This window comes from Sitophilus oryzae, unplaced genomic scaffold, assembly GCF_002938485.1.
Source record: "Sitophilus oryzae breed Bouriz unplaced genomic scaffold, Soryzae_2.0 scaffold_154_pilon_pilon, whole genome shotgun sequence".
NCBI classification, from domain to species: domain Eukaryota; kingdom Metazoa; phylum Arthropoda; class Insecta; order Coleoptera; family Curculionidae; genus Sitophilus; species Sitophilus oryzae.
In genome coordinates, this window is record NW_022146225.1 from 79934 (window position 1) to 100963 (window position 21030).

General features: G+C 31.6%; 1 pseudogene; it reads right to left on the reverse strand.

The window, feature by feature from the left end:
- Positions 1–342: 342 nt before the first annotated feature.
- Positions 343–21030, reverse strand: part of LOC115878965 — a 67461-nt pseudogene continuing 46773 nt past the window's right edge.

A 21030-nucleotide genomic window follows, 5' to 3' on the forward strand; every position in this document is an offset into this window, starting at 1 on the left:
TACGAGAAATATTACTATTGAAATCAATCAGGGAATAATGTATATATTTTAAGATGTTTGTACACCTTAAACTACAAACACATCTTAAAAAATATACATTATTTTACAGTTCTAGGTAACTTATTGGTAATAATTTTCTCGTATTCTGTGTTAACATCACGTGCAGTAAATATAAGCACTCTACACAATTATTAAGAGTTCGCCATTAACTTAAAACTGTGATTAAACCAAAATAAATTAAAATATTCTTTGTCTACGAGTTTTTTCTAAATATCTATGTACAGCATCACAATCAATTCAAAAGGCAGTTGTTAATACTAAAATTGGATCAACCCATGGTGTCTATCTTATCTGACAGCTACCCCATTGATAGTAACAACGTTCCCATTCCTACCAATGGGTTCAGGTTCGTAAGTACCACTGTCCCTACTGGATTCTTCATAAGGAGCGTCATACATATTCTCATGGTCGTGAATGTTCTCATATATATTCGTTTGACCATAGTTATTGTAGCCATTACGATCGCTCAAAGTTGCGTAACTCATGACAGCAGCGTTTCTATCTTCTTTCCTTTCGGCACCTTCGATGTTTTCAGTGTTTTTGACAGTCACTGGTTTGCGTCTGAAAAAAAACATAATTTGACATTCCAGAATTAAGGCGCGTTAATGCAACATCTGTCACTGTCAAATATTCTCTGCTCTGGTTTTGACTTAAACTATATTTTATATTATTTATGATTGATATTGTTTTACTATTTATGAAAACATTGTTATCGGTACTTTAGTGTTTAGTTGATATTTATGAAAGCAAATTTGCATTGATTTCTATTTAGGTTGAGTGGTTTGTCATAGATGGCGCTAGAATCTTTAGCTTGCTGTAAGAAAGGCGGAAAATTTTAATATTGCTGGCTTTTAAATTTGTATGAATTCTTTTCGTTACTCGTATTAACTACCAGTTAAACGAGGATTTCTTTTTTTTAAAATTTATCGGGAGAGGATTTGTCTCTGACAATCCTCGTTTAAACAAATCAAAATAATCTTGATAACTGCTAATCATGATATAATAATGCTACCTGATCATGATAGGATTATAATTTATGATTGGTTAAATGATCGTATCATAACAATTTTCTATATTTGAAAACGTGGATATAGTAGGAAAAGTTATAATTCACCCGACTCAATTTTCATGATCGTATTATAATGTTATTTGATCTTTTGATCATATACTGTACTATTTGATCATTGATCAAATAATCAATGCGATTTTTTTTCCTTATGTCAGAGCTAATGTATAGAATTTTATCATAGCAATTTTCTTTCTATATATTTGAAATGTGGATGTACAGAAGAAGTTATGATATTTGATCTGTCTTTGATTTTTGATCACAATTTTAATGATCCTATTATAATGCGTCTTGATCATATATACTATACCATTTGATCAATACAAAAATAATCACAGCGATTTTTTTCCTCTTATGTATAAAATTTTATTTATTAGAAAATAGTTATTATTTCTGCTCTGTCTTCTTTGATCACAATTTTAGAAAAAAATCCAATGAGAATTGCAAAATGCTAATGAAGCAATGACTAATGACTATATTCCACAATCCACTATATGTATATTGACTATTCCCAATCCGCATACTAGTTGATCAATTAACATTGATCATATGATTTTCTCTATATTTGAAAATATAATTCCTCTCGAAAACAAATAATGCTATAAGTATCATACCTTGGTTAAAAAAATTCAGTGAAGATTGTAATTGACTATTCCACAATCCGCTATTCATTCTTTATTTTATTCTGACGGTGGCAATTATTGTGTCTGTCATATTCATTCTCATACAAGTTGTATTTTCTGTGATTTTTTGAATCTCTTCTGTCGAAATTTTCCCTGATTTGTTAGACAGATCATACAGAAAGTTTTGCAATACTGAACTGACCTCTATTGTACCATAAATAGGTATATAATTTTTTTTTTTTTTTTTTTTTAATATAATATTTTTTCAAACCTAAAATATTTTAGCTAAAAAGAGACTTACAATTTTAGGTAAATGATCCCCAACAGCACCAGCAAAAATACCACAACTCCTGCACCTATCCCTATACTTGTACCCAAATTTGAATCTTCCTCCTGAGGTCTCCTTCTGCAGCCACCAAATACAAAAGAAAAACAGAAAATTACAAACAATTAAAACAAAAACTGGTAACATACTTTCACATCTTGGTTGATCACCTGACCATAATCCATTATCTAGACACTTCCTCAAGTAAGGTCCTATCCTTTCGTAGGATGGGATACAAAGGTATTCTACTGCACTGTTGTAAACTGTACCATTGGTAACAATCACTCTGCCATTTTCTATTAAACCAGGATGCCCACAATCGACAGCTGAAAAGTTGGTTGATATTCAGTGAATATTAAAATAATTCCTAAATAATTCCCATGATCGAAAAACGTACCAAAGACGGCTGGTGAATGATAATTAATGATAATTTTTTTTTTTTTTTAATATTCAATATTATTATCGATTGTTTTTCCTCAGCTGTCTTTGAAACTGTTTTTCGATTTTATAGTACCGTATGATCGAAAACGGCGTCAAAGGGGATGGCTATGAAATGAAGATCGCTACTACATTATATGTAAATTCATTTTATATGTAATTTCACAGCCAACTGGACTATATTGTGAACATTAATTTTCTTCTTTAAAATAATCAGCTCCTGTATATTCAATACAACCATGAACACACGTTGGAGCTAACCCATTCCAAGACCCATTCTTCTGACATATCCTGGTAGAATTACCCTGCATTGTATGTCCTCTAGAGCAGTAATACTGAGCCACTCCACCGACGCTGTGAGTACTGATCTTGAATTCAACACCAGCAAAGGTGTCTGGGTTCTTACATTGAATTTCTATCAAACCAAGAACCAAATAACTAGTTTTTTAGAAGATTAATCGTTAAGTATTTTAGGAAGAATTTCATCTATGCAATAATGTTTTGTTTCCTTAAGTGTAAGTAAAATTACAACTAAAATAATGTAAGGTACACATGTTCACAAAATTAGAAAAAACATGCCAGAAAATAAATAAACATTTTCGTACCTTTACAGAGTGGCGTGTCTGAGCTCCATGTACCATTTTCCAAGCACAAACGTCTTGAAACACCATCCAGTTCAAAATTGGGATCGCAAGAGTACAGAGCTAGTGCTCCATAGTAAGTAGCGTTTGATGGTAAAGTCACAATACCGTTGTTGATTTTTTCTGGATTTCTACAGTCCACATCTAAGAGAAAAAAGACAGTCATATAATAAGTTTTAGGATTAATAAAAAACAGAGTAGGTATATTAAGATTTCAATAAAAAACATATCGGAGATGGAGAGAACTAACTAAACGATACAAACTAAAGTCCTGTGATACCGGTTTTATCCCCAAAGCACTGAGACTGTATTATCATCAGCTATATCTCAAGAAAGGGGAACACAAAGAACACAAAACTTTCCCCCAGTAACTCCCAAGTAGCATTTTCAAGACTTGCGACCACATGTTTACTAAACACAACGTTGGATTAGTTATAAAAAATAGTTAGCTCTGTACCCTTGGGTATTAACATAAATTTAAATGCTTTATAACGTTGTGCTGACGTTTAACTAGTACTACAGCAAAGTAAAAGTTTCTGCGACGTCGAATAAACGTTGTCTTGTAACCTTTTGCTTAAATGATCTTTAGGTAATTCGGACAACGTAGTTACAATGTTGGCAATAAAGAGTTTTCCCACGACACTTTCAGGACTCCACCTAACGTTATAGAAACGTCAGTCTGTTTTACAGGTTTTACCTAATTCCAACGTTGATTTCCTTATTCTTACGTTGGTGGGACGTCGAGCCACTACCCTTTGGTAACCGTACTTGAACTCGAACCATAACCTTAAATCTTAAATTTTTACTTCATTGTTCTGTTCATGCTGTTTTGTTTCTTTTATAAAAAAAAAACTTAATTAAAATGGGACGTAAGAAAGGGGCACATATAAAAGCACTCTAAATTTAAATATACATCGACATATTACCGATGATAATTTCTATCCACTCGCCTGTTTATTTTAGAATATAGAGGGTGGTGGACAAGCAAATTTTGCTTGACGTTTGACAAATTGAGATGGCCATGTGTCTGTCCTCTAGGATGACTCAAATTAGGGTGTCGGTCAGTATGCCCAGCAATTACCTGTTAAGGCTGAACTGCGACTATTAGTCCAGTATGCGACTACCCGAACTACTCCATCTTAATCTCCAAACAACAAAGTGAAAGCCGCCATGTTGTTGAATAAGAAAAATGCTCTTTTGTTTCTAAAAATAGCAACCCCGTTTCTTTGAATACATTAACTTGAAATATTTGACCCTAAACAACACGCGGGAAACATTTTTTTTCGACTGCTAATAAATTATTCTCATATTACTAAAAAAAAAAACATTTTTGAGAAATTTTTTTTTTTAAAACTTTTTTCAAAAGTAGCAACAATATTTTTATCAATAAAGTTGTTTTGCGTTTAACTTTTTTGCATTGGGTAACGAGTTACAGAGTCGGTTAAAGTGATTCAATAATTATGATTTTCAAACATCCTCCACACTTAAACACTTTGTTTTGTTTTCCTTTACTGCCATCTGGGATATGTCTCTAACTGTAAACTCATAAAAAATAATATTTTTACTATAATTATCCCAATTTAGGATAAAACGCGACTTAGACGCCATATTTTTATAGTTTTGTATTTCTGTGAATTAGGATTTTAAATAACGTTGCAGTTTGTACTCAATTAGGCTGCTAGCCAACGTGGGTATCCAACGTCGTTTGACCCAAAAATTATTCTCCAAACTAGTACAGGCCAGGACGTCCAAAATGCTGCTTGGGCTACAATCTACAACACACCACCTTACAGACACATTGTGGCACATCTCCACTCCACTGTCCACTATCCTCGCAAGTACTCAGGGGTTCCCCTACTACTTTATACCCTCTTTCGCATCTATATTTGGCCAAAGCACCGATTTTGAAGGAAGAAGCTCCAACGTTTGAAGTTTCAGCTGTTCTTATAAGTGTTCTACCATACATTCTGTCATTTCCGGTCACTGAGAGAATGCTGTGCTCGGCTAGAATAGGCTCAGGGCATCTGATTTCTGAAAACAGATATAAAAAAAAAAATTTAATAACTTTTCATTTAAAACAATAAGAAAACGTAAAAATAGTTATTTATGGTAAATTAGTGTGTTCCCTCAAGTAACTTATATTACTAACAATAATGAGTGCCATACAAATTGCCTTTTTTGGCTAAACAAATTCATGGACCTCTGCCCTTCCGCCTCCCCCTTAATCCGCCACTGTCCTGTGGAATATCCTTGGTGCTTGTCCGAATTTGATTGGAACAGTCAATAATGCGTTGCCGTAGTTGCTCTTCAGCATTAATCGGCACTGAGTAAACCAAAGCTTTCAAAGTGGCACCAGAAGTAGAAATCTAGTGGATTATTTTCTGTTTTTAAAGCAATAAGATATTTTAAAAATCACAAAATTTTGATTGTTCAATTAATTATTTGACAACTACTTGGCTACTTTTGAACCGCCATAACTTTCATAAGTTTATGTTGATACCAACCCATCGGAGCATCGGCTCTTTGCCGTCAATTTTTTCGAAAACCATCACTCTGAGCGATGTGCAACAAGAGTACCTTTTGTGGTGGAAAAGTATGTGTAGTTTTCAAAAATGAACCCGCGTTGCAAAAAAATAACCTCTAAGAAGTTATTCACGAAACAACACACACATTTTACCATATACATTTTAACATTGTAAATAATGTAGCACCTTCACATTTTGGAGTCGCATCACTCCAAAGACCATTCTGCATACAATATCGTTTAGTAACTCCAATAGTTTTGTAATTTTTGGCACAAGTGTATGTTAGTTCGCTTCCCAAGTATGTAGTACCATTAGTGTAGTGTACCTCTCCATACAACATTGTAGGAACTTCTTCACACAATCAATATCTCCAAAACATTTTTTATAGAATATCCAAATCAACCTGATCTAAAACAAAAAAATCTTACATTCACACGTTGGTGTAGTACCAGACCATTCACCACTTCTTTGACATAGACGTGAAGGTTCACCGCGAAGAATGTGGCCAACTTCACAGTGGTACCTCATGTTGGAAATGGACGTTGAAATTCACTCCCCTACCATGTAACTCCTGAAGGTGGCTGCCGGGTTCTTCTGCATGTTGGGTTACTTCTGAGACCCCATTCAACCACACACTGAATTTTACTGAGAAGAAAGTACCCCAAAATAATTAAAAAAGAATGTCTTAGTACCTTTGTTGCACCAAAATATCTCATTCGCGAAGATTTTATCTACTGTATTAAAATTTTATTTGTCTTAAATTTCACAAGCTGTAACTTATGTCTTATATTTAATATACCGGGTGTCTCAAAAGTGAGTCAAATTCCCCATACTTTTTTATTTTCGACAAAACATAAAATTAGGATTGATTGACGTATTCAATTATTTTTGGTCACTTCCTATTTCACAGGAAATGACTACAACTTTTGATTTTAGATGGCAACCTCGGCATTTCTACTTTATTCGGGATAGAAAATGACATTCTGAATTGAAATGACATATTATCATATGTCAACTTTTGACATTTTCGCATATGTCATTTTGAAATTATAACATGCAGTCCATAACGACAATTTGACCTGAAATACCAAAAGTGTACTAAATTGTAAAAAAAGCTTTTTCCAAATATACTAATGAGCCACCTTTGTTTTATTTGAAAAATTGAGATATGATTAAAATACGATTTGGACATCTTTTTTAATCAAGCCAGGACAAGCATATTAATGAAAAGTCATTCTCTCATCGAATAAAAAAATCGAGGGGTGCCATTTAAAAATCAAAAGTTGTAGAAAAAAAAACAAAAAAAAAAAAAAAAAAACAACTGAATACGTCAATCAATCCGAATTTATCTCATATACCAACATACCAAATCTTGTTTTTTTTTTTTTTTTTTTTTAAAAAAGTTATAGGGTTTACTTTTGAGGCGCACCTGGTATATTCCAAATCAAAAAAATTAAAAAAAAAAACTAATATACAGGGTGAGCCGCAATAAGTAAGTTAAATAAGTAAACATTTTAGGGGAATTGGTAGATCTCGATAAAAGAAACAATATTTTCTCTTTACCGTTTTTCAAATAAGTTGTGTTGTGTAATTTTGAAAACCACTGTCATTTTCTTTCTGGTATTTTAGGTCTCCTCTAAATTTAATCTACTCATTTGTGCTGCCATATCATCAATATATTAATGTTTTTTAACCAAAAATTAAAACAAATTTAATTTTCCTTCAAAAATAAAAAATACTCAATTATTTTGTGAAAAAAATAGATAGGAAAAATTCCTCATAGACTAGTGTTCCTGGGATCGAAATACACCAACATATTTACAAAATATGTGCACTTAATCTCTAAACTCGCCCTCTAAAGGACGTTAAAAATATATAAAATAAAGCATGAAATCAGATTTTACCCCTTCTCCGGAAATGACGTAGCCGGATTGACAGGTATAAGTGGCAGTATCTCCAGCTCTGTGTCCAGAGGTATGGACAACCCCTCCATGGATATCAGGCGGATCTGGACACCAATCGAAAAGACACTGAGGTGTGGAATTGGTCCATTTTCCGTCATCACCGCAAGTTCTAATTTCGTGTCCTATATCAGAAAAAATCAGTTTAAAAGCGCGTTTTCACAAAGGTCAAGTGAAATGATTAAACTTATGAAACTATAAAGAAAGATACAGAAGATTGTTATTGACTTACCTATTAATGTGTAGTTTTCATGACAAGTATATATAGCTCTAGCTCCATGAGTAGTTCTGGAATCTTTCAGAGTAACTGTTCCATGATCCATGTTAGACAGACTTCCTGCCAATCAACAACCAAAATAATAAAACAAAAATTTCGCTACCGAGTGAATTGGTAGAAAAGATATAAAGGTTTTGTACATTTGCAAGTTGGAGGCATGCCAGTCCAAAATCCTTCCTTTCCACAAGTCCTGTTGCTGTCTCCTATGAGCATGTGCCCTTCTGGACAGTTGTAGTGGATTGTTGCTCCAAGACTGTAGTCACTTCCGGCTATTGTGGTGTTGATTAGTTTGTCAGGACTTCCACAAGATGACGGCACTAAAAATATGTGAAAATTCAGAAGATGCTTATATATTTAAGAATAAAAAATATCTCGCTAGGTTATTGGCATATAAGAAAAATGACAGTAGGTGATAGAAATACATATTTAGGTACTCCCTCTTTGTAGTTGGTCACTTTGTTGTCTATTGTTAGCTATGCTACCCAAGTTATCCGCGCCGCTAATTTCAAGTTTGGTCTCTCTCTAGGTCTCTTAATTCCTCTTGAGTACCATGCTGTAATTTTTGTAGTATATATGTTGTCCGTCTTTCTTGACAGGTGTCCTGCCTAATGCCACTTTGAGGGATTTGATTCTGTGGATGACATCTGGGTCCTTTTGTCGTATCCACTTTATTCTTTTACGGTCTCATTAAGTTATTCCAAGAATATTTCGTTCTATTGAGCGTTGTAAGGACCTCCAGTTTCTTTATGATGTTGGTTTTAAGTGTCCAGATTTCGTATGCATAGGTCATAAGAATTGGTAGTACACATTGGTCGAATGTTTTCTTTCCTTTATACAGGGTGTTTCAAACAAATGCGAAAAACTCTCTGTGTATTCCTTTATTCAAAAAATAAAGGGTAGTTTGTTTTATAAACGTTAGGTCAAAAGTCAAACTTTCATTAGGGGATATCATGTTAAATGACGAAAAATAATGCTTTTTATTTTTATATTGAAAACGAAAAGCGATAGACTAATGAAATTTTATGGAAGCATACTGTTATGAAAACACACTTCTGGTAATTTTCACTTTTTAAAATGAGGGAAGGGGTTGAAATAAAGCTACTTAATTAATTTTTAACGAAATTTAAAAAAAAAAAAAAAAAAAAAAAAAAAATTTGATAGTTTAGTTTGTTTAGGAACTTTTTTATCTCGTGTTTTTTGATAAACTCAATTGATTTTGAAACTAAAAAATAAAACGTAGCACATTACATGTCAGGACAAAAACATTTTAGATAAAGAATCTAAAAAAAAGAAAAAAATTTTAGAAAAAATATAATTTTGAAATAAATAAAGCTGTCAATTTCTTTTAGGATGTTTCTAATATTATTTTATTTGAAAATACTTTACTGCAATACATTATTATCTAGATTATTATTATTTTGTCATTATCACTCAGATTCAGTATCTAAAATTTTTTTTGTCCTGACATAAAATGCTTTATATTTTATTTTTAATTTCAAATCGGTGAGTTTTATATTTTGCATGTATTTGATAAGATTTTCCTTCGGAAAATTTCTTGCAACAAGAATGATAGGTAGTTTATTTCAACCCCTTCCACTCATTTTAAAAAGAAAAATTGCCAGAAAGTGTGTTTTCTACAACAGTAAATTTATTCCATAAAAATTTCATTAGTCTATCTCTCTTTGTTTTCGATAAAAATTACATTATTTTTCCGCCATCTCTGTACCTCGATATCTCCCTAATGGTTGACTTGGCGAAAATTTTCATAAAAAAAAAAAAAAAAAAATTATTTTGAAATCAACAAGGTATCACCCCCTAAAGTTTTCTGCATTTGTTTTGGAACACCTCTGTATAAAGTGGCATTCTAGATTTCAATATGATTGAGTTCCTTCATGCTTAATTCTTCTGTTTATTTTTGGTAGTAGAGATCCCGAGCCGTGTATTATTGTCTCAAATTATGGTATTTTATTTTATTTTAATTGTAAGGCCTAATAAAGAGTTCAAATAACTCAAAGAAACTCAAACAAATTTCAAAGTTATAAACATAGAGTAAAGCTCAGACTGAAATGTTGTTTCTATACCTACTGTGACGTCGTTTTATTTTAACCACAAATTCACATAGTTGATCATTTTTATAAAAATATTAGAAAGTTTCTCCCAAGCATAATTTTTTGTCTTGTGTATTTCTAAATTGAAATTAACCAGAATAGTGAAATACAATAATAGTTTTTAATAAAAACAGAATGATCTGACAATATTTTTCTAGGAGTTTTTTTTGCACAGAATTAAAATAAAATAATAACCATTAAATTTTGCAAATAAATGAGTCTAGGATATAAATAAAAATGTTCTTTCGCTAGATTAGTTAAGGTAAATTTGCTGTTTCAATTTATAATGTTTTTTTACAAAACATACAAAATCTTACATAATTTTATTCCCTAACTTATTTTAACCATTGTATACTATTTAAAAATAGTATACTTATTACATACCGGGGAGAGAAGTGTGTTTCCTCCGAGGTTCCAGTGCATACCATTCTATTTTACAACCACACTACACTAAAAAATAGGCACGGCATTTTCATTTGAAAAAATAAATAAATATGCGAAAATTTGTCGCTTCGTTTGGTAATTTCTATATCTATAGTTACCAGTGGTTGTTATGGCGCAAATCAGGGGCCGGAAAGTGAAATAACAAAGTGGTTCCACTGTTTCCACGGAAATTTCAAATAAAATAGTTCCAGCCTCAGGCGCTAGGTGGTGATTTTTAGGTTAAGAAGTAGCTACTAGTTATTGCCAGATAGCGTTAAATCAGAATTTTTGTAGTTTCCATAGTTTCCAATGGCCATTGTCATACCATTGTCATTCTCAAAAAAATATTTGTCGTTGTCATAGCGCCATTCACAATATTATCAAATGATTATCAAACGTTTTTCAAAACTATAATTTGTTATATTATGTAAGGTTTTAATTAGACAATTCCTTTGTTTGTGGGTCTCCAAAAATATAATGTAAGTCTTTTATTTTGCCATTATTTAACTACCTATTTATATTTACTCCATTTATAAAACTTTGGGCCTATTACGTTGGTCTTGTTTTATTATAATAAACGTTGTTTTGAATATTTGATTTATAAATAAAACTTTAAATAATAAATAATATTTAGACAAGTTTGGCTTTAATTTTATTTAATTATTGTATAAAATTATACTGTTAAATCCTATTTTTTACACATAACAACGATACTTGTTAATTAGTAATTGTTGAATTTGGTGTAAAAATAAGATTTAATAATTAAATTTTAATTATTTTAGAGTAAAAAATCTAATAAATAATGCCTATTTAAAAAGCCCGCGCTTCGATCCATTTTAAAACAAGCCCTACTCAATAGATGGCGCCACATCTGTAGAACTATTTTTCAGTATGGCAGAGTCCATTCTTTTTCTAGCTAGGTATCATAGATAAATGTAACAAGTTTAGATTGAAAGCCTCGTAAAAATTTTAGGTCGCGAAATTATTTTGGGTCGCGACCGTTAAACGCGATCTGGCGCTGCTATAACGGTCGCTAAGAACAACGGGTAAACAAAACGAAATAATTTTCTCTTGTCAGCGACAGAATCTTCAAAAATCATGATAATCTTTCAAAATTCCATAAACCGCTCCCTAGCTTTAAAGAAATTCCGAAAAGTGTTTATAGTGTCCATTTTCAAAGTAATAATTACTATCTTGTGAGTTTAATCTAAGTTTTATTTAATTCAACTGGGTGATAATTGAGAAAAAGTGGCATTAAAAACTTAAAATGCTGTGCTGTGAACTGCAAAACCATCGTGGATCGTGGCATAACGTCGGTTTCAATGTTTCATAGGTATTTCATACATGCGTCCCATAAAATAAAGTTTCTTGTATGCAACACACCGTCTTTTGGCTTACTTATAAAATTAAACGAAAATAATAATAAATTTGGTACCAAACAATATTTGGAGATATAATTCCGGAAAAAAGCCGAACCGCTCCGAAATGTTCAAAAGTTTTGGGTCGTGACCGTTGCAAGAATAGCACCAAATAGTGTTTACATTATCCCTATGGGCACTTTCCAATCTAAACTTGTTCTATTTATTCATGCTAGTATATTTTTTGGTGTACATCAAAACGAAAGTAAATCAAACAAATACAGTAGGTTGCATCAAATAAAAAATCTATTTATAAAATAATACAATTACGCAAAATAAATTCAATTTATACAGCGTACGCGTTTTATAGTGCCTTTTTTATTTGAACAATTACATAATCGTTTTATTAATATTCCCACTCATTCAATTAGAATACAAATCGCTTGCTTTATGCGCGGTGTTAACCTTGCTTGAAATTCTGTTTCGCGCCCGTAAATTGTTTGCTGATAATATTAAACAAAATAATGAAAGCAATCTGCTGGTCGATGCGAAAGAACTGTTGTACGTTTTTCCTTAATGGTTTCGATAAATATTGTGGAAATGTTGCAAAGTGACCACGCCTGTTACATTAACAGGTTTTTGTGGCATTTGTAAAGTTCAAACGTCAAACATTGTGTATGTTTTTTGTTTCCTCTTATTTCTTTCTTCCATTGATGCGGGCAATGCGTCGCATCCCTTCAAAATGTTATACACACGTAAAAGTCCACATAAACGTTGATTCTCACTATACCTTCCATATCAGCTCCCTTCCGTTTACATAAAATATTATACAGGGTGTCCGGAAACTTCGGCCCCGTTGGACGAAAAAATCACTAAATTTGGAAAACGTTGTTTTACTCATAAAATGACATTTTTTGATTTTTTATTAACTTTTTTATTTCATCAGTGGTGTCCCCAATGGGTATTTAAACTAAATATTATTGAAGAAAAAAATGGTACGTCACTGGTTTCTTTAAATAAAAATTATTTTTAAAATCTACATTTTCTTATAATATATTCGCATCCATCAGTTCTATGGTGAATTCATAAATCCTACCTTTGCCCTGTTGTGACGTCAAACTTTATAGTATATGTTGGTTACAAGATGCGTATTATCAAAAAAGTATCTATGTGTTACATGATCTAATAATGCATGAATAAACAAAATAGAAATAAATAAAAAATATGGTCGAGTCAAGGCTAGAGTGATCTTACCGTGCTGACAAATCCAGTGCAGGTAATCTAGATTGCATCCCACGTCATTCCATAGCCAGCCGCGACCTCCGTCCAACACCACGCAATTCTGCTCGCCGTTGTAGTTGTTGGGCTGGTCCTTGCCCCACGAAGGGCGCAGCACTAAATCACCTGTCGACAAAGGAATTTACTTATTCTATAAGATATAGGTTTCATCCAAGCACTATAAAATAAAATATTGTACATCATTGGTAAGTAATTAACTTTTACAGTATTCATTTCAAATTTCTGGGCTCAAAAATGACGTTTTGTTTCAATAAACTGAAAATTATTGATTAAATATTATCAGTATAAAGTTAAAGTCAATGATGAAATATAAATACTTTATTAAAAAAAAAAAAATAATTTTAATAAGAAATATGGTTCGATAAAACCTGTTGTAAAATGCACCATTGCCAAATACTCCATATTGTTTAATAAATAAATCAACATTTTCATTTCAATGACATTATCTTAGCAGAATTAAATTAGAATGGCAACCTAGCAAAGCTGCAATAATTTTTAAACGGATAGGCACTGAAATAAATTCAGTTTAACTTTCCAATGCCCCAATCTTTGGCATTTTTGAATGGAGGAAATCGTGCAACTGCACTTCAGGGTTTAGAGTAAGTCGTGTCTGTTAATAAATTACTAGTAGTTGCAACATCTATCAGAAAAAAAACATTTTTACATTTCCAGAACCTTTTCAAAGATAACAGTGGCAGTGCGCGATATGTGAAACAGTGAACTGGATGAAAATATGTAATCAAGGATGATTACATTCAATAATTCCACTCTGAGTGATTCACTTATTTGGTTATACATCAAAATAGAATTTCAAATAGAAAAAAAAAAATCTTCACAATTCGTTTTTAAACCTTTCAAAGTAACTTAATCAAAAATTCAAGTTTTTACCAAAACTTCGTATTTAAAAAATGATGCAGTGTAAACCCTGTTTGAACCTACTCGCTTAGAGTTTTCTTCGATCATAATTTAGTGATGGAACTATCGAATGAATTAGACTATCGAAAGGTTAATGAATGAATGATTTCAACTATCGAATGGTTTTATTCGAATAAAATCATTCATTCATTTGTATACCAAAGCATAAATATGTGACAACCTCGCCGTGTGACTAAATGGTTATCGTTGAGTCACGACTATCGAATGCCTTTGATAAATGAAATTCTAGTATCTGTTTGATTTTTGTATGCGTCAGTGGGCATTATTAGTTCTTCCAAATCTTTATAACTTCGCCGTATAAATACCGTGCTATTTTTGCGTTTATTAAAATAGTTAAAATACCAAAATAGTTTTTTTTTTTTTTTTTTTTTTAAATTTTATTTATTGGGACGATCAGTGTGCCTGTGCAGGTGGTCAAAATTTCTCCGAAAGTACCTAACACAGTGGTTCTCCGTAGTCCGATCTTTCACCATTTACCTTTATATGGTATATGGGTTCATTTTAATGGAAATTTTGAGAAGTAGCAATTTTAAGAGATGGGATGAACGTACACTAATTTTTAAAAATACATATTTGTATTTTGTGATGTTTTGTAATAATACAAGCGAAGCTGAAGTTAATAATCATATTTAAGTAATGTATTAAAGCAATCATATTTAAGTAAATGGTTATCAAACTCAAACTATGGGGTGAGGAAATTAAAATGAAAGTTTTACACGTGCCAATTTAAAAAGAAGTTAACGATGTTTGTATCTTGTTTATGCCAATTTCCTTACATGTAGTTTTTGCGAAGAAAAAATATCTTACTTTGGTTTTTAAAGTAAATGCCAGTAAAAGTAAATATAATTTTAAATAGTAATATAAAGCAACCTTAATATAAATAATTTTGATTTCTAATTCCTTTTTATTTATATTTTTTTTTTTTTTTTTTTTTTTAGAAAATTAATAAATGTTTATATTTCGATGATTTTAAAAATTTGTTGTTATTATAACAAATTAGTCTCTTGTAATTATTATTATTTAATAAACCAACGCTTTCAAAAAATTTAGAGACTATATTATTTTAAATAGGATCTTGCATTATAAATAATTTTGACAACTAATTTGTTGTTTATATTTTGCTACTACTTAAAAAGAAAAATATTTATATTAAATGATTTTAAATTTTGTTGTTAATAGGTATAAATAAATTATTACCGTTATTATTATTTATTAAACCAGTCTCTTTGCTAAAAAACATTAAAAATAATTTCTCCTGCATCCAAAATAACAAGTATATTGCAATGTAACAACAGAATATTAATAAAAAAAATGCAGAATATATAGACATACTATCCCTAATTAACCAAAGCAAACAATAATATTCTCTTTGCTAATATCAACTAATACCAAAATATGGCAACAGCACCCTTCATAATGTATTTTCTGTGTAAATACTAGCACCCCAATAAAAAATAATGTACCATATGATCGAAAAAAAAAAAATCAAAGATGCCGGCTCTTTCATAGCATTGCCACTGATTGCCACCGACCGCTTTATCGGAAAAAAACCTACGTCGCCGGGATGACAACTAAAATTCAGTTAATATTTTATTATAATCCATCCTGACGTAGGAATGAATGAATTTCATAAATGAAATCGAATTTTATAAATAAAATGGTTTTTGCAGCCGAATTACTAGAATACAATATTTCAAGGCAGATGACGGATCGATCTATTCGATAATTTTTTATTCGAATAGTTTCAACGAATGTTTTCTACTAACTATCGAATTATTCGAATTAATTGCAACTATCGAATGTTTCGATAGTATTCATCCGATAGTTCCCACTACTAATCATAATCCATAAAAGTGATAAATATCAATAAACCAACTTTTAATTCTATGTGCTTTGCAGTTCATGTTAATGTGAAACGTATAATTCCATAGTAAAAACTACATATTAATGAATAATTTATAAGCATCTATTTAACACGAGTCAGTATTGCGCAAGTTTTAATTTCACTTTATAAAAGCGATCTTATGGAATTAATGTTAAGCTATAACGCTACTTTAAGCGCTGAATTCAATAGCTCTTACTAATCTCTTTAACTTTGCCTTTTTTTAAATTGTGTTACTGAAATAGTGAAAAGAATAATAAAGTACCCACATTAAATTTGATGGTTAGAAATTAAGCTCAATTTATTATATACAGTGTGTTTCAAAACATGTACCATCTTTCGCTATTTCTTTTCTTTATCAACATAGGTCAGTATAGGGATTACTAAATTGCGTTTATCTCATCAAGGAGGCCGGAATCGACAAAATATCAAAGGACAACTTTTAATAGGCCATAAACAGTCTACACAATTATGCTAAACAAGAGAAAAAAAAAAAAAATATGACTTTAACACCCTGTAGCTGGCTGAAACAAAGCAGAATTGACCTATGTTGATAAGGAAAATAAATCTTATTTTAATGGGAATCTCCTAAGAGATGGTACATACTTTTTAAAACACCTGTATATCTACTAAATGCAAAGACTGATGAATTAAGTCATTCAAATCTTGAAACAAATCGCACTTTTCCAGACCGTCAAACACAATGGCGTAGAAGAAAGTCTTTCTCAATTAATTGTTACTTGTAATTAATTCAATTTTCATTGTTTTAAATCACCGGAGGTGTTGTTGAACCGAACTTTGTACGAGCATAAATAATTCTCCGTTAATTACCGACACAATAGATGCAGATGCTTGGAAAAAGCATCTTGGTTCATTAGGAGAAAGATTTAGATATTAGAATGTATTCCTCTCTGTCAGTGTTTGAGTTATTCAACTGCTCATTTTAATGCTATACAGGGTGAGTCTTAAATAAGTGCAAATATTTGTATATTGGTAGATCTCGGTAAAGCAGCATATTTTCTCTTTATCGTTTTATTTTTATTTTCCTCTATCGCTATTTTTCTGTTAAATTTTCTTCTAAAAAAAAAATATTTTGTTTAAATTTTGAGAACCAATTAATTGGGTTTTCTGGGTTTTCTATCTTGTAAATTTAATCTAATTACCTAGGTTGCCAGAATTTTTTTTTTTTTAAAATTCCAAATTTTATTTTTTGGTAAACTAAATCGTAGAGGTTTCTTTGCATCCAAACATACTCAATTCTAAAAAATATTTTGCACGTACTTAAGACCCAACCCTGTATAAATGTCATTAAAATGCGTTTCCGAAGATTCATTTTGGTGTTATTTCAATTTTCTTTAGAATAAACTATATTGGAATTTAAAACTAATAAAAATGAAATAATAATAATAATGGACATTTTATCAATGCAAAATATTTAATCTAATTTAGTGGATAAAATGCAATTAAAACACGAGTGAAATACAACGTTTCATCCACTAACACATGTATACCGGGTGCGTCCCAAAATCATTCGCCCTATAACATTTTATTTTTCAGATAAAAAAACGTCAGCTTTTGCAAGGCTAGTATATGACATAAATTAGGACTGATTGACGTATCAATAGTTTTCGGTCACTTACTGTTTAACCGGAAATGACTACAACTTCTTGATTTTAAATGACACCCTCGGTTTTTTTTTTTATTTTTTATTTTATCTGATAGAAAATGGTACCCAATCGCATATGGTTTTATTTGAAATTGTAATTACGTGGTCTATAACGACAATTTGACCTGAAATACCCGGCATGGGGATACCAAATTTAGTGATGAGTGAAATATCGGTAACTGTGATTTTGTCACTGATATTCTATAATCACAGTCTCGGCCTGTGACTGATTTGAAAATAAACGGTGACTTGCTAGAGCGTACGATTATATTAATTGTGATTTGGTAACGAGAAAATACTTCACAGAGCTGGACGTCGCGCGTCGCGAACGCAGCTGCCGATGGCGCCGTACGTCTCATAGGATAGATATCTGACAAAGTGATCTAATGACAGTGACCGTTGAAGCGGATTTAATTTTTATGTATCTTTATACTTTATTACCATTTTTTATCACTACGAATCGGTTTGGTTCCTCTTTAGTTTAGTGGTTTTAAAGCCAAACATAAAGTTTTACTTTATACTGTTTATTTTTTTAGAAAAAAAAAAACATTTTTATATTTATATATATTTCTGTTTATTTTAATACAATAAAAAAAAAAAAAATATTTGTTGTTTAACAATCGTATTACCTTATCTCGTGTTGTTAAGTTTCGTTCGTTATTGTTATGAGCATATTGCATATTTTATTCTTTCCCGTTGGTTTTAAACAAAAAATTGTTTTATTTTATTTTATAATATACCTTTTACCCAATGTTTAGTGTTTTCTATTTCAGCGGCCTTTGATAAAGGACAAATAAAAATTAGTATAACAACAACAACAGAATCGTATCATTCGTATCGTATCTTATATTTTAGCCGTGATTGTGCTTTCGGATTCATAATCATAAAGTCACAGTCACACTTAAGAGTCACAGATAATACAAAGTCGCTGTCACAGGTAAGCCTGTGAACAGAAAATCACGGTTTGGCTCATCACTACCAAATTATCCGTAAAAAAATGTTTTTTTCCCAAATATGCTAAAAAGCCACTCTTGTTCCATTTGAAAAAATTGAGATATGATTAAAAATACTATTTGGGCATCTTTTAACCGGCCAGGACAAGACACGAAAAACATTAGACGATCAAATCTATTTTTCCAAGGCTCCTTGATTAAAAATTAATGTTTTTAACACAGCCATGGCACTCTAGATTGAAGTTATTCTATTCAGAGTGTCATTTTCTACCGAACAAACTAAAAATATACCGAGGGTGCCATTTAAAAATCAAAAGTTTTAGTCATTTCCGGTAAAACAGGAAGTAAGAAAAACTAATTGAATACGTCAATCAATCCTGATTTATGTCATATATTCATAAATACAAAATCTCATTTTTTATCTCAAAAAATAAAAAAAAACTTATAGGAGCCGAGCCACTTTTAAAAAACACCCGGTACATATCTACAGGAACAAGTAAATTTCCTCATCCTTTCATTAAAACCATTATTATTTTCCAAGATTAAACCAAATTGTTTGTTTCAAATCGGATTGGAAGTACCGCAAACCTAGACAGCGTAAAATAGAAAGCTAAAGATGGCAAGAATTTGTTTTATTATTACATACAGTACAGTTACAAAAATAAAATGCCTGACTAAATACAAAAATATCTTTTTACAAACTACCTAGAGCGTAAAATTATCTATAATCCCATACAAAAAAAATACTTATATTCTACGAAAAATAACAAAAACTTTATTACTTAACACAATCTTTTTCGGGAAGAGTGATGTTGATGTTCTTCACCAAAGGAGACATCTTCTGAAACTCAATATTCTTCCTAACTTTTTTCCTCAAGTCATGAAGACAACTACAATTCAGTGGGTTCCCTATCAAATTCAAAGCCTTGATTTTACTTAACCCATTTTCCATAAACTCTTTTGGCAGACAATTGATATTATTATGAGACAAATTCACCTTATCAGCTTTAACAAGCTTGATCAAAACCACAGCATCGGTCAGCTCATTATGATCCAAATACACCTCCTTGAACTCTTTAATGTCAAAAGCCAGCTTATGAATTTTATTAAGCTTGTTATAACTGAATTCGACCATCATAATATTATCACTAACAGCTGCAAACAGATTTGCCGGTAACTGTTCGATAAAATTGTTCTTGATTGAAATATGGTTCAATTTCTGACAGCCTGCAAACTTTAGATCGTACTGAGAGAGTTCGTTGTGATCCAGGATGATGGTAGTTAGGTCTTTCATGTTGTCAAAAGCTTCACTCTTGATGGTTCGTATTTTGTTGTGGGAAAGGTTCAAAAATCGTACCGTTAGGTTGTTGAAGACTCCTTCATCGAGTTGTGGAATCTTGTTAAGGGTTATTGACAAATTCTGAAGGGTTTTGGGGAGATTATTGATGGCTCCTGGTTTGATATAAGTTAAACTGATATTGTCCAAGCTCAAAACCTTTAATTCTGGTATAAATGTCAGATCAACGGCACTCAAACTTTCTAGAGAAGTGTTTAGTTGAATTTTTTCAGATTTTCGTAGTCCTTCAGTTATTTCTGACCGGGCTTTGTACAAATAGGGTTGGGTACTGTTCGATTCGTACCATAACAGATCGAATTCAAACACTTCTGTATCGATAGCAACGATTTTAGACACAAAAAACAAGAAAAACACGTATTTGAGAATCATTTTTGCTACTGTACTAGTTAAAACGAAAGAATGTATGGTAATAACAACTCGGCAGCTTCTACAAAGAATACTAAATTGGGAAATTACAGGATAGAGGCATTTGGCTTTTAAAAGCCTTGTTTATATTGCCGCAATTTCTTAATTTCGATCCTAATTGAGACACGGGCGATTTATCATCCTATATACCGGGCGTTTCGAAAGTACTGTACGTTTTTGAAGTGGAATCTCTTTACGTGCGTTGAGAGTACAAATTCAAAGCCGTAAAACACGAGCTAGCGTCAGGAAATTGCGGCTTTTACACTTGAAAGCTGAACACATCACCATTGTAATAAAGTTTATACAAAGTTCACTACACATAACAAATTATTAAAAATCGCTAAAATTGTCGCTGTTGACGATGTGGTGACTTATCCGTAGGCTCCAAAATGATGGCGTCTAACGTAACAAATTCTGGTGCAGCCCGTAAATGGGCTTTATGTCCTTGGATTCTTTAGTCATTGATGACACTAATATTATGGAATAAGTATAAAAGATAGTAATGAAACTATGTTGTTATAAAAATGAATGCATGATAACTAAAGTTAAAGATGATACACTTACCATTGACCCATTTCCAAGTTCTGGATGTAAGTCCTGGCTCTTTCTGAGCACCAATCCACACCAACTGCGTTCTGAGAGTTGGTTTTCTTCGTTCAAGCTCAGCATAAATGAAAGAGGTTTGGCCTGGGTTCATGCCATGTACCAAGTCACCATTGTGACCTAA